Here is a 14,144-nt window from a genome sequence, read left to right as displayed (position 1 = left end):
ACTTTACAAATATTTATGATTCAAGACGTGTTGGTTTTATTTTAATCATTAAAGGGTAAATTATGCGAATAAGTAAATATATACTAATTAATTAGTTAATATAATTTTAGCTAATTTATAATTCGTCACTAACATTTAGCGTTAATTACGATTTAAGTTTGTATAATTCGCACATTTATATAATTCGAAATTTGTATAAGTTTTGTATAATGTAATTTTTTATAATATAATTTGTATAACTGTTTAAAGTTCAGATGTTTGTGTTTATATAAATTCGTTATTTTGAGTTTATACAAAAATAGCTCAATTATCCGTGAATTATACAAACGAGACAGCTTAAATTACAGCTACAACCCGTAAATATATAAACTATAATTAAAGAGGCTAATTAAATTTATTATAATGGTTATTTATAAAATTTCTCCATTATTGAATATATTTCAACCCTTTTGTTAGATATTACCTGAGGGCGTGACAAGGTTCCCAAAAGAATGTTTTGTTAACAAAAAAAAAAGTAAAATTCTGTTTCCGTTTTTAGCAAAGTGTAATTGTCAAGCAATTACAATGAAACCTTAACTAAACAAAAAGAAAATAAGAGAAATAAGCATCATTTTTTAATGGCAAATTCAAAAGAAAAGGGATAATTATTGTTAGACCTCAAAAAAGAAAACTATTTACTATTAGATACCTCATTATTTTCATACCTCTTGTTTTTAACTATCTCACGTATTTGATACCATGAGAGTATATAATATATTCTAATGGTATCAAACAGTTTCACTGAAATACTGTTTCTTCCTTCTTGATACCATCAGAGTATATGGTATCAAGAAGAAATTGCTTGATACCATCAAAGTATAATATACTCCGATGATATCAAAGAGGAACAAGGGAAGGGGCACTGACGTAAATACACGTTTGATACCATTAGAGTATATGTATATTCTGATGGTATCAAGAAGGAAGAGACCGTGCTTCAGCGAAACTGTTTGATACCATCAGAGTATATTATACTCTGATGGTATCAAGAAGAAATTGCTTAATACCATCAGAGTATAATATACTCTGATGGTATCAAAGAGGTGGTATCAAGAAGAAATTGTTTAATACCATCAAAGTATAATATATTCTGATGGTATCAAAGAGGAGCAGTGATGCTGACGTCAGCATGATGTCATGTGCGAAATTAAAAAGGAGAAAGAGGATAAATAGTTTGGGTCATGAGTCTGTTAAAGATAAATAGTTTGAGTTGGATCTAATTTAGGTAAATAATTTTATAATTGATTTCCCAAAAGAAAAAAGGGAAAAATATTAAAGAGATGAAACTCATTGTTATTGAAAAGCTAAGATACCTTTTATTATTCTTTTGGGTAGTATATATTAAAAAAGAAAAAAGCTAATTAACTCAAGTAGAGCCGCGTTTTATGATTAAGTTAAAATAAATGATGATTAGATACGACAAATCCCACCAAAATGACTGCTATAATGACAGCTATTTTTCTCTACTTTGTTTAATTAAAGCTGAAAAAGAAGGGTCATCCAGATCATGTGAGCTTAGCTAAAGCAATAAAATATTTACTAATCCATATCTAACTATGACTTGGCTTCTTTTCTCTTCCACATAATAATAATCGGACAATAGAAAATATTTAACTACACAATAATGACTAAATTGAAGTTTATAAACACAAGGGTAGTTTGATAGGTTGTTTGGAGTTAAGTTACCTATGTATTACAATCCTGCATAAGTAATATTAATAGGTTTGATAATTGGTTAGGAGATAAGTTATTTATGTATAAATTAATACGGTATTTGGTTATATTTTAGAAACTGTATAACTAATATATGTATAAGTTATGATAGGATTGATATATATATCATTACAAAAATAACTAAATTTTCTATAATTAATATCTGTATAAAATAATACACATACTCTTTTATAATTAATTCATGCATTACTAATATATGCATCACTCAAATATTTAACCTCGAAAAAGACTTATTCATACGCTTGTCAGATGTTTAAATTAAATCAAACAATTTAATTTTGAATATTATACATTAAAATAAAATTGTGAATGTTTTAATCATGAATATAGAAATCAGAAAAGGTTTAAGAGGACAACTTTTATAGTAATTTCTTTTCTAGGATCATTCGTCCAAAGACATCAGAATTAGAATCTTGAAAGCATGTGCTTCATAAATTATAATGGACTAAACTACCTTAATGACTTTTTCTGAACTTTGATAATTTGCAAAACAAGTAACAATTACTCCATATGTTTCAATTTTCGTAAATTTATTTCTTTTGTATTGTGTTTTAAAAAGAATATTATTTTTCTAAATTTAGAAACAATTTTTAATTTAAATTGTTCGTTTAACTTTTTCTGGTATAGTCACACAATTATTATGTCATGTTTAATACTAAATGTTTCAAAATCTTATAGTCATATAAATGCTATGACATGTTTAAAATTATAAATTTAAAAGTTTTTCAAATTATAAAACTTAAATTTTTTTCGTTCTTTCTTGAACTTTGTGTTCAATCAATCAAAATATATATATATATATATATATATATGGGGATGTGGCACCTCTCTTATTACCAAGAGGGACCTCCATTATTATGGGGTAGTACTCTTCGACACCCTACATGTTCATCTCCTTCTCATCTCAATGTGTTAAAGTCTTTAAATTCCTTAAATTCGAATTTTTCATAACCCATTGTTGGATCTAGCATAACCATCCACCACTATTATTTACCCTTTATGGTGGTGATAAAAGTGAAGGGGGAGGGGTAGTGATGGTGATAAAGGCTGAGGAGGAGGATATAATGGTGGCAGAGAAAGAAAAGGTGGTAGTGTTACAACCCGAACTTCAGAATTGTGATGTTACCTACATTAATCGTCCATAGATAACCTAATCCTTCATCCTCATCAAAAACATGTAAACAAAAGTGAAAGAAAACAAAAAAATAAAATAAATAATCTTAAAATAGATAACTTCCATAAATGAAGATAAGAAAACGAAAATAAACAGTCCCAAGACTCAATGTCACTAGTACGTACCTGTAACGCTCCGCAACTTCTAAGCAAAGATTTAAACCATCCTCTGTATGCATATACGCTCGAACCCGATGATTCCTAAGTTGTACATATATGTTAAGGTCCTTTTCTATGTATTTGTAGTGTATTGGATGTGGTTTAGGGTCATAAGGAACCTCAAACGCCAAGTCAAGTTCAAAGCATTTCTATCGACTAAGTTTTTGCATGAGTTTAAATAAGGGTTAACTTCAAATAACCATATCTCTCAGCATAAAAAGATTTAGGTAGCCCATAACCTATCAAATTAAAGATCTATGAGTCTTATTTTCAGTAGCATCAAGTTTGCATCATTTAGAGTTCAGAGTAGAAAGTTATGGTTGCTTTACTGGAGTATGTTCGAATTGGACAATTCGGCGAGTTCACCTGCCAATTTAGTGACTCACCGAATGGTTTGGTGATGTGCTCAATTGTCTCACCGAATGGACCTGAAAACCCTCAAACTCTGAATAATTTGGCAATCTAAGGCTTCCTTTCGGCGAGGAGACCTCCAAATCGCCGATTTGGCCGACAAGGCAGTTTTCATTGATTTTTATGGTCTTCTTATGTTCCCAAAAGGGTATTCTTGACATTTTACCCTCAATTAACATCTCTAACTCTATCTTATAGCCTAATAACCTCCTGATTCATGCCCAACCCTCAGACAAATCAAAATTCTTCTCTCAAGCACTAGGAAGAAAACGTTAGTGTTTCAAGATCAAGTTCAAGTCTCCATTAATTAGAGCTTTCTTTTAGGATTTGATAGCTAAGGTATGTGGAAATTCACCAATGGATTCTATTCATCCATTGAGTCCTAAAGCAACTCAATTCTTCTAATTCGATTTTACCCATCAAGAGGGTTTCAAGTCAATTCTTAATAGGTCCTTTCTATATTGATTCAATTGATTTTGTTTCACTTGATCATGCATGATTTTAAATTACTACATGATTTTACATTGATTTCATATGGACTCATGCATTATATCAATGATTTTTATTATAACTACAAATTTATGATCATGAACTTATGAAGGATTTTATGAATAATTTATGTTTTCAAGTATCAATGAATGAATAGTGAAATATTGTCTCACAATATGAAGAAATCATGATTTAGATGCTTAGAAACGTAAGTGTCGATATGAATATGTTATGATCATGATTTTCAAGGAGCTATTCTTATGATATATTTTATAAACGTGGATTGGTACTTGCTTATCTTTCTTAATGTTAATGATTTATGTATTTTGCTAGGATTAACTAAGCACCAAGAGGATTTTGTGGTGTAGACTTGGTAAGGGAGTCTCTAGTAGAAACCCTTAGTCCCAAACTACATGCCCCCATAGGTTTGCTTTAATTGGCCTAGCTACTGGATCCACGAATAGCAAAAATGATGAGACAATATAGAGTCTACCTTGGCAAGAAGCCTCTTTCTTCTCGGTGTGGGAGTTACATCGAATTCCATGTTATGACTCACATGGTATTAAATATCGGTTAAGGTTAATATTTCACAAAATACTATGTTCTTCTTATAAGCTCTTATGATATTTTTACGATGCATTGACCTCATTAAATGTTTTCAAGTTTTACTTCATGTTTTTAAAGGTATTTGGTCATGCATCACATGTGCATATTGATTATGTCTGTTTATCCATGCTTATGCATACTTCTCACATACTTAATACATTCCATGTACTAATGTATACTTTTGCCTATAGTCTCATAATATAAGGCTCGACTCACATCCACCCACATATGGCTAATTGGAGATCTATCCACACTTAGCTATTTGATGAGCCATCATGTTTTGAGGACGATCCTGTTGTGTTCTTGTCACGACCCAACCCCGTAGGCCATGACAGGGGTCCGACCTAGACCCCCCGTACACTTAGCTATCAACTGTGGTAACATTGAACTATAAATAAAGCAATATTATGTAACCAAGCCCCGCTGGGCGATAATATTTTCATAAATATGTAGCCCTTTTCGTTTGTATCACAACATGACAGGGCACGCAAGCCGATAAGGCTGCCATAACATCATATCATATATCATGTACCATGTAGACCCATATGAATCACACTGACATACACCACCCACATGTATATGTCTGCAGACCTCTAAAAATATAAATGACAACATATGGCGGGACAGGGCCCCCACCGTACCCCCGAATGGACAAAACAATTTTTATACATCAGCAGATAGTATCAACAACTAGGCCCCGAAATAATGGAGCCTCTTCCAGCTGAGCTGCATGGGATCCTAAGATGACGGACTCCTAAAATCTATATCTGTACCTGCGGGCATGAACGCAGCCCCCCGAGAAAGGGGGTCAGTACGACATATGTACTGAGTATGTAAAACATAACATGATACAACTGGAAGCATATCTGAAGTAGAGAAGCAGGGGATAAAATGTCAAATTAGAAACATGTACGAGTACTCTGTGAATCACAAAAACATGCATGCTCAAATTTTCAATATAGCCGACCCCGTCAGGGGTCCGGTGAATCATATATATAGTATTAGTATCAGGCCGCAGGCCATCATATGTAGTATCAGTATCAGTATCAGGCCCCAGGCCATCATATATATACATACAGATGTCGTCCCTCTAGCGAGGGACTCGGTGAACAATGTAGTGAGTTGCACGAATCTGACATTCGGCCCGGGACTCGGAGAAGAAGTGTTACAGTACACAAGTAGAGTAGTGAGAAACAAAACACAATTTAAATCATTATCTGAGACTCAGCTCTATGAGAGGACTAAGTTATTGTTCAAGAATTCGAGTAACGGTATAGTCATTCTAGTTGCCCCCTAAATGTCATTAGGGGCTATATTGCTTACATCTCGAGGTTCCTAGATATATACCAAAGTAAGACTATTCACTTAAGAATTCCAGAGTATTTGTCTTCGAATAGTTCTATGACTATGAGTTTGTACATTCAATCCTTTTAAACATATAAGACTTTTCAGGGAAATAGTTTAACTACCATAGAGTTCAACATCCAGTAGTAAATAAGAGATACTTAAGAATGGAATTAACCCGGAGTTCGTATCACATTCAGCTTACAACTAGGACATGCCAACAGAAGAAAGAGAATGAGCTTTACTTACCTATGCCAAAACATGTCAAGCGAAAGCTTTACATACCTCTTGGGAGTTACCCTTTAGCCTTCTCGTCTGGTCGTCTTTTGAATCTATTCAATATGAAAGTAATACGAATATCAACTACTCTTAACTTTCCAGTATCTTAGGTTACGCCTTAATGTTAATGGAATTTATTTCCTTAGTCGTTTCCTCGACTAGTTCTTTAGTTTGTTAAGGCGTTAACGAAAATTGGGCAGCACCTCCCCTATAATGTGCCCTATCCGAATTTCCAATTAGGTCCCTAAGACGTACATCCAACCAACAACAACAACCTGCAGTAATTCATACCAATAATATACAATATAGACTCCAAACGACCTTTCCAAAATACTATATCAAAGTAGGACTTCTAGTTTCCCTTTTTGCCAAACCTTTAACCGTACGAAGCAGGGGTCGTGTGTATGCAACCAGCAGCTACCCCACCTCATTTAGAACATGTTTATACCCTGCAACCACAAGCCACACCCCTTCAGCAGCACCTCACAAGAACAACACTTTGTTTCGACAACATTTTAACTATAACGACCACAAATTAGTTTATTCCGAACGCCAAGTATTTCTAAGCCATTTTCATGTTTCCAGCCACCTATAGGGCGTTTAAAACCCTTTATAATAACGCCATAAAGTACAAATTAAAAGAAGAAACCTTACCTTACCCGAAATTGGCTAAGATTGTTAAATCATAACTCCGAACTTCTTCAAACGCGCTGAAATTGAGCGGGCTGTTTGTGCGACGTCCTCGCTGCCCCAAATTGAATTTTCTCATTATTAGACAGCGTCATATAACCATGGGATACCATAATTAATTAATTCACGAAATGAAACTTGGAAGCTCACCTCCACTAGCCAAACCCGTAGCCTTCCTCCCTTACACCTTTCATGTTTTCCTCTTCTTTTCCTTCCGAATCTCTGATTGTAAAGCTGAAGTTTTGGTTTTGTAGACATCCTAATATACATATATATATATTCACGTGCTTAAGGAACACCGTATATAATTAATTCATGGAAGAAAGTTGGAAAACTTACACTTAAGCTCCCAACGCCAAGGCTGCCTCTCTCGCGTGTTTTTCTCCCAAGGGCTGCTGATGTTTTGGACTGATTTTTGGATAAATGAACACTTAAGAGTCATATACATATATATATATATGAGGTGACACGTGTCAACCCCTAAGGGTGACACGTGTCAGGCCCTTATTGGGCCACCTCAACCTGCGGCCAATGGGGTGCTGCCACATGGCAGTGTAGTCCACCTCCCCCAAGCAGGTGGGTCACCTACTTGACCCCAAGCAGGTGGGTCACCTGCCTAATTGAGGTGCTGCCACGTGTCACCTTCCTAGGCTGCCACGTGTAAAAAAAAAAATCCTCCCTCGTGGGTTGGTAATCTCGTTCGTAATCTCGTCTCACTTTAAGAGCCTATGAAACCTTTGCTACGTAAGCTTGGTATGTAATCAAATAACTCACGTACATAATATTTTTACATTAGTAGCTTACGTAGATAAGTCGAGTCCTACGACTCATTACTTGGCCTCCTATTCCTTCCGGATTCTTATGATTCTCTTTCCAACCTTCTCTACCACGGTATATCACATCCTCCCTTCGTTGGAGTCATTTGATAGTGTCGTAGCATATCCAGTTCATATGGTAATGTCCAAGGAACTTATGAGACATTCTGAGTTTAAAAGGGTGAGGTGTAACAGTTCTCTCTTCATTGTTTAATACTTATGTTCTTTCATTATGTTTTAGTGAGGTAGGAGCTTGTCCTAGGCCCCATCTAAAGTAGTAGAGGCATGTCTAGACTGATATAGGTATGTAGTTTCCATTTTTTCGGAGATTATGTTTTGATCCTCTTCTATTGAGACTTCTGCTTTGAGACTTTCTTCCGCGTTTATGACTTTCTTTATGTAGGTTTTAGTACCTTGTATATTATATTTATGCTAAGATGCTTGGTTGGGGTCCTTCAAGATTTTAATCGTTGTGTCACGTCTAGGGCCTAGCTTGGATCGTGACAGTACCTCTAGAGCTTTTTAATATTGTGCACAATAGCTAATACATCAAATTGTCTAAGAAATATAAAAGACATAATGACACATTGATAAATTTGGATCGGAACCCTAGAAGTAGGGGCTCACTATAACTTCGAATCAATAACTATGAAAAATCGAGATCAATGTGGACAACTAGTATTTGATCTGCATAAAAAAGATACAACAAAAATAGTATAAGTATAAAAATATGAGTACTTAGTAGGCATCAAAAGACGATCAAGTCAAAGTTAATAACTATACCGAATAAAAAATATTATATATCATGCACTTAGAAAATATTCAAATAGTTCAATACAATATAATACATAAAAAGCAGTTTCAAGCAACATAACATTAAAATGCAATGTTATGTCATGCGATGAAATGCAATGGCTAATGATCCTACTAGTATACATTCACTCCACAGACTATGATACGATGTAAATCAATGGCTAATGATCCTACTTGCACTAGTTATACATTATATTGTGTGTTGAGGTGTGTATTACAGATACAATGAATTTTCATGTATTAACACATGCATTAGATAGTGTCACGACCCAACACACTGGACCGTGCGAGCACCCACTCTATGACCTAAATAGGAGAACCCTTAACCCCTTATATGAAATAAGTGTTGCAGAAGTTACAGAAAAATTAAATAATAAGTCAGAAAGTTCTATTAAAACATCAATAAGTCACTTCTAATAGTATTTATATAACACTCTGATTAAAACTCCCCAAGAATGCTGGCCTAAAACAAGTACAAGAGCTATACAGAAACAGGACATAAGACAAATGAAAAGACACAGCTCCAACCACAAACAAGGAAAAGTAGGAGCTGTCGGGAGATCATCTTCGCCTTCACCTAGGGAACTCCACTGACCCTGCAACCAGTCTATGTCAAGTGGCTTAGTAAGAGTAGTATCAGTACAAACAACACGTACTGGTAGGCATCATCGATTAATCTACCCACCGCATAATATATGTATAGAAAAAATAAGAGAGATCATAAACAATTAAGTTTTATAAACATGTCCACCCTAACCTGCTAGTAAACTCCTTACTCTCTCACTTATAGTCTTCACCCCTACTAACCACGGGTTCACTATCAACTCCGATTATGAACTTGAGACCTGTGGGTTATTGGCCCACCGTGCTATTGCTCACTTCACCCTAACAATTATCAGCCAGCCACCTTAGCCACTCAATGGTTCTACACAACTATCACTAGTCTTGACCCAGTTACCTTACAACATAAGGACCTAGCCATCTCATCACCACACCTCATTACCAACTCTAATTTCTATGTGACAATAATTACCACCACTATTACTGACTGAAACTCCAATGAGAACAACTTTCTGCTAACAAGAAATCTCCACCTTAAATTTGAAGGTATATAATATCACACATATATCAATGTGGTCTAACAAGGTCCACTATCTTACCCACAATAAATCTATACTGACTCATAGTCCTCTACTAACAACATTCCACAAGATCAACGGGCTCTTTTATAAGTCCCTTTCACTAGCTCATTAACAGTTATCCTCATTATTACACAATTTAAAGACATCATCGAGTCCTCTCATAGGACCATCCCCAAACACACATACTTGGCCCTCTCATGGGACCATCCCCAAATACACATACTTATCCCTCTTATGAGACCCAAACTCAGCCATATATATGTTGGAATGTGACACCCGATCCAAAAATATGTCAAAATATTATACCCAATCTATTAATATATGAAATGTGACACCCGATCTAAGAATGTATAGAAATGTGACAACCAATCCTCACAACCACAAAATTCCTATTTACAATCTAATTAAGCAACAGAACTATGCATATTAATCACTCAGTTCTTGCACTAACTCATCAAGATTGCTAACTTCTAAGGTTTATCAGAAAAATTCACATATTTTCTATCAATGTACATACAACTATGACATTTACAAATACATAGATCTAAATGCAATAATATCATCGCTAATTTCTCCAAAATCATTACACAACTTTCTTACCCAGGTCACTTCAAATTAGACCACTGATAACCTCTAAATTTTTGCCTATTACCCGTGATCTAGAGCTTAATCATACAACTTCTCATTAAATTTCCTTTTATACTACGCAGTGAGTATAGATTTAACTACTCAGATAAGAAAAGCCTAGCCTACCTGGGATTTAAGCAACTGTGGAGAGATAAAGCTGCTCCAACTCTTGGTTCCAGATATCTAACGGGTAAGATAGGCCTGAATTCTGTCGGTTGGAAACCTTTTAGTGCTGAGATTTCTTTCCTTTCTCTTTCCAAGTCAGAAGCAACCTTTGGAGGATTTTTCCAGTAACCTTAGCCTCTAACTTACCCTTTGAAAGAAGTAGAAAAATAAGAAATTCGCGACTTAAGTTCTATCTCACATTCTCTCGCTTTACGGTCGATATCCCACTGGAGCAGCGTTGCTATGGCGGGACTATCTCGGTCTGGTGGGATTGTGGTCCCCAATTGACTTACTCCTTTTAAAATTTCCCCCGTACTTAATTAATGACAGTTCAGATCGTTATAATAGATATCAATTTACCCCTCATTCGTCCCCGAATAATACATGAGAAAAAGGCAAGAATTTATTGGGGCATGCTTGAAAGAACGACTACTGTCCAAGGTATTGGGGAAAGTCTGAGTACTCCGAACGGTGGAACGAGATTACCTTGAATATACACTTGACGAGGATCAAAACAAAACACTCAAACTAACTAATCAAACATAATTGTCTGCCCCATCTTGCTCTAGCGGGATTCTTCTCGCTGGAGCAGCACCGCCGTGGTGGAATCATCCTACTTTAGTGGGATATCGCGAACAGTAAGGGTGGGAGAAGAATGGTTTCTCCCCATTCTTCTTATACTCACCCTAAAAATTTCTCCAAAAATACTCTCAAACTCCTCACTTCAAAAGTCTCTTTTACAGTAAGAAACTTATTTAAAACTTTAGATTACGTTACTATTTACATTCTAACGATAGCATGTTAAGAATCAATGGAGTAAAAAGGGTCATGTGGTAGTTTTTCAACCTTTTTGAACTATACTGCTTGCATTAGTAGATTAACGTACCATGGACTCTTCCCTTACATTCACAAAGTCTTCACGACATCTTGGGTGTAAGATTAACATTGGACTTTACCCAAATCCATTTAGAACATGGGGGTGGAAGTTGAAAGGTTTTTCTTGGCCAAAACTTCCATTAGGCCATCATATTGAGTTTCCAAATGAAATTTCTTTGTAATAAAGGGAGTTAGGATACTTAGGAGCACTAATCTACGAATATTTTTGAAGAAAATACAATTTTTAAGGTGGAAGGCGCCATGAACATGTTTGAACATTCGACCTAGATGAAGGCCTCTTTGGCGGCCTTCATCCCACTCTGGCAAAGTCTCTCTGGCGGGATTTTGCCATTGCCTGGCTTCTTGGAGCTTTTCCTCCTACTTTTTTTTCTAACCTTAGCTTTTATATCTATACTATCGATTCTCTAACTAAATCTTGTTGAAATTTGTAAGTACAATATTATGGCACACAATGACAATACCCACCTCCCCTTCATCGGTTTTCCCGATGCCACCTACCGAGAGAGGCATCACAACCATCGGAACAATAAGTTCCTACCCAAGAGATGTTTCTATATATTGGGAGTGGATGACCGGATACCTACTTTCCATGCTTGACTGGAGGAGATTGGGTGGGGGGCCCTTGATTGAAACCCCTTCCTTTGCATGCACCGGCTAGGTGAAAGAGTTCTATGCCATACTCCCTATGGTACATTGGGACGCCTATCACCCTACCATCTGTATTCGAGGGGTGGACATCCCATTAAGTTCCCAATACATCAATGTTGTGCTGGAGGTACCCGACCCCTCCAATGCTGACTATGAGGCCAGGTTGAGGGAGATAGATCTGGAATGGTTATGGGACACTTTAGTGGCCCCAAAGCGCCAAAACAGGGTCTATTGGCCCAATATTGACTGGTCAAACGAGGCCAAGAGATGGCTACACCTAGTGGCCAGGAGGATCCGCCCTTCCAGCAACCGCACCGATGTGACCTTTCTACGGGCTCTAGTGGTGTCTTGCGCCATCCAGGGGATAGGCCTAAATGTGGGAGCCCAAATCATGTCAAAATAGAAGGTGTTCTATCGGGACAATAAAAAAGCGTTTTTCCTGCTGGGTCTGATCTCCGCCATATGCAAGATGGTCGGGGTGCCGCTTCTGAATTCTGATGAGGTACTCCCCATGGATCCATCCTTTCACTCCTTACTTATCAGGCGGGTTTCTTCTCGAGGACAAAAGAAATAGAGAACGGATAGGGCCAAGAGTAATTGAGCAGCAGGGGTAGTGGAAGATGGGGTCGAGGACGAGGATGCTGCTCCTCCCACTCAGTCGCAGCTACCACCCAACCCTCTCTTGGAGGAGGACCTAGCTTCGGTCTAGAGGTGACTAGGGGGCATTTTTCCTAGACCCCTACTCTAGTGACACCAGCCACTGCTATGGAGATTGAGATGCTCCGATGTCAGCTGCGATGGAAGAGGAGGTAGAGCATAGAGAGGGATAGCATCATGATGCGGATGTGGAAGACGATCAAGACTATCTTCTCCTGTGTCACTCTCTAGAGAGAGCTTTCCACATTGGAACCTGGCGACTACCTCGAGTTCAACTTCCTGAATGAGGCCTGGGAAGGAGAGTACCCTCCAGTACTCCCTCTTTTTCCCGTTAGAGTTTGTCATAATTTGGTTTTCCCCATTTGGGAAAGTAACAAACAATTATTTCTTTCTTTACTGTTTTCCTTATTTTTGTAAGCACTTGGATGCTACTTAATTCCTTTAACACCGCAGTCAGTCTCTCTCTCTCTATATATATATATATATAACTATCTATTTATGTACTACTTTGTCTTTGTTGTGTACTATTTTGGTCACAAAGATTGTTTAAATCGCCCCTCAGAGTTCTTTGCAAAATTGGGGAAAATAGGGGATTACCTTTGAGGGATTCTATCTCGCCTCATCCCGCTCTAGCGGGATTTTCTAAGACAGAACCTCAAGAAAAACTCCCCTTGTCCCATATCCCTTTACGATTCTCAGGGCTATGACTTGGCCCGCTTGACTTATTCAAGAATAGGTTCAGCGTGGTCTCTCCCAAAATTGAATCCAGCACTACATGTTTCAAAAACCCCTTCTCCCATTATACTGACACACAATCGATGCACATCACACACACAGAGACGCCTGTGATTATTGGGAAGGAATACATCAAAAATTTATTTTTAAAGGACCCATTAAAACCACAGTCTAGTAGGTATAACCTCACTAGCTTCTCATGATCTCCCAACTGATCCTAGTTATCCCGAATCTAGAGTTTCTCTTATAGTTACTCATCGTTTCTTCCCCCTACCATATTCACGATGGGTAATTTATAACAATGGGGATAACATGCACTCAAATAGGTGCATCATTTGATCAAGTCAGGAATTTACATCCTCAATCACATGACTGTTTATCATTAGGATATTGCATACCACCCAGCCATGATGTCCTATTTTTCGACTACGACTTATAGAAGTCCACGCAATTATGTCCCACATAATTTTAAGTAATTGGCATGCATACTTCATAGTCTGTTAATAATTCCAGCAACACCGTGCACATGTTCTCATTATATCACTCAGGTAGGTACATTATTCATTTAATCACCTCACATGATTCAAACAAGTACTATAACCATAAATTCAAGCTAATCCACACATTGTAAATCAGGTAGAAAACACTACACATATTTACAAATTCTGAACCTTATCACACAAGCAGGTCAATTCCTTGACTTAATTGGCTTCATAAGTAA

This window comes from Solanum dulcamara, chromosome 9, assembly GCF_947179165.1.
Source record: "Solanum dulcamara chromosome 9, daSolDulc1.2, whole genome shotgun sequence".
In the NCBI taxonomy this organism is placed as follows: Eukaryota; Viridiplantae; Streptophyta; class Magnoliopsida; order Solanales; family Solanaceae; genus Solanum; species Solanum dulcamara.
Note: the sequence above shows the minus strand (reverse complement) of the source record.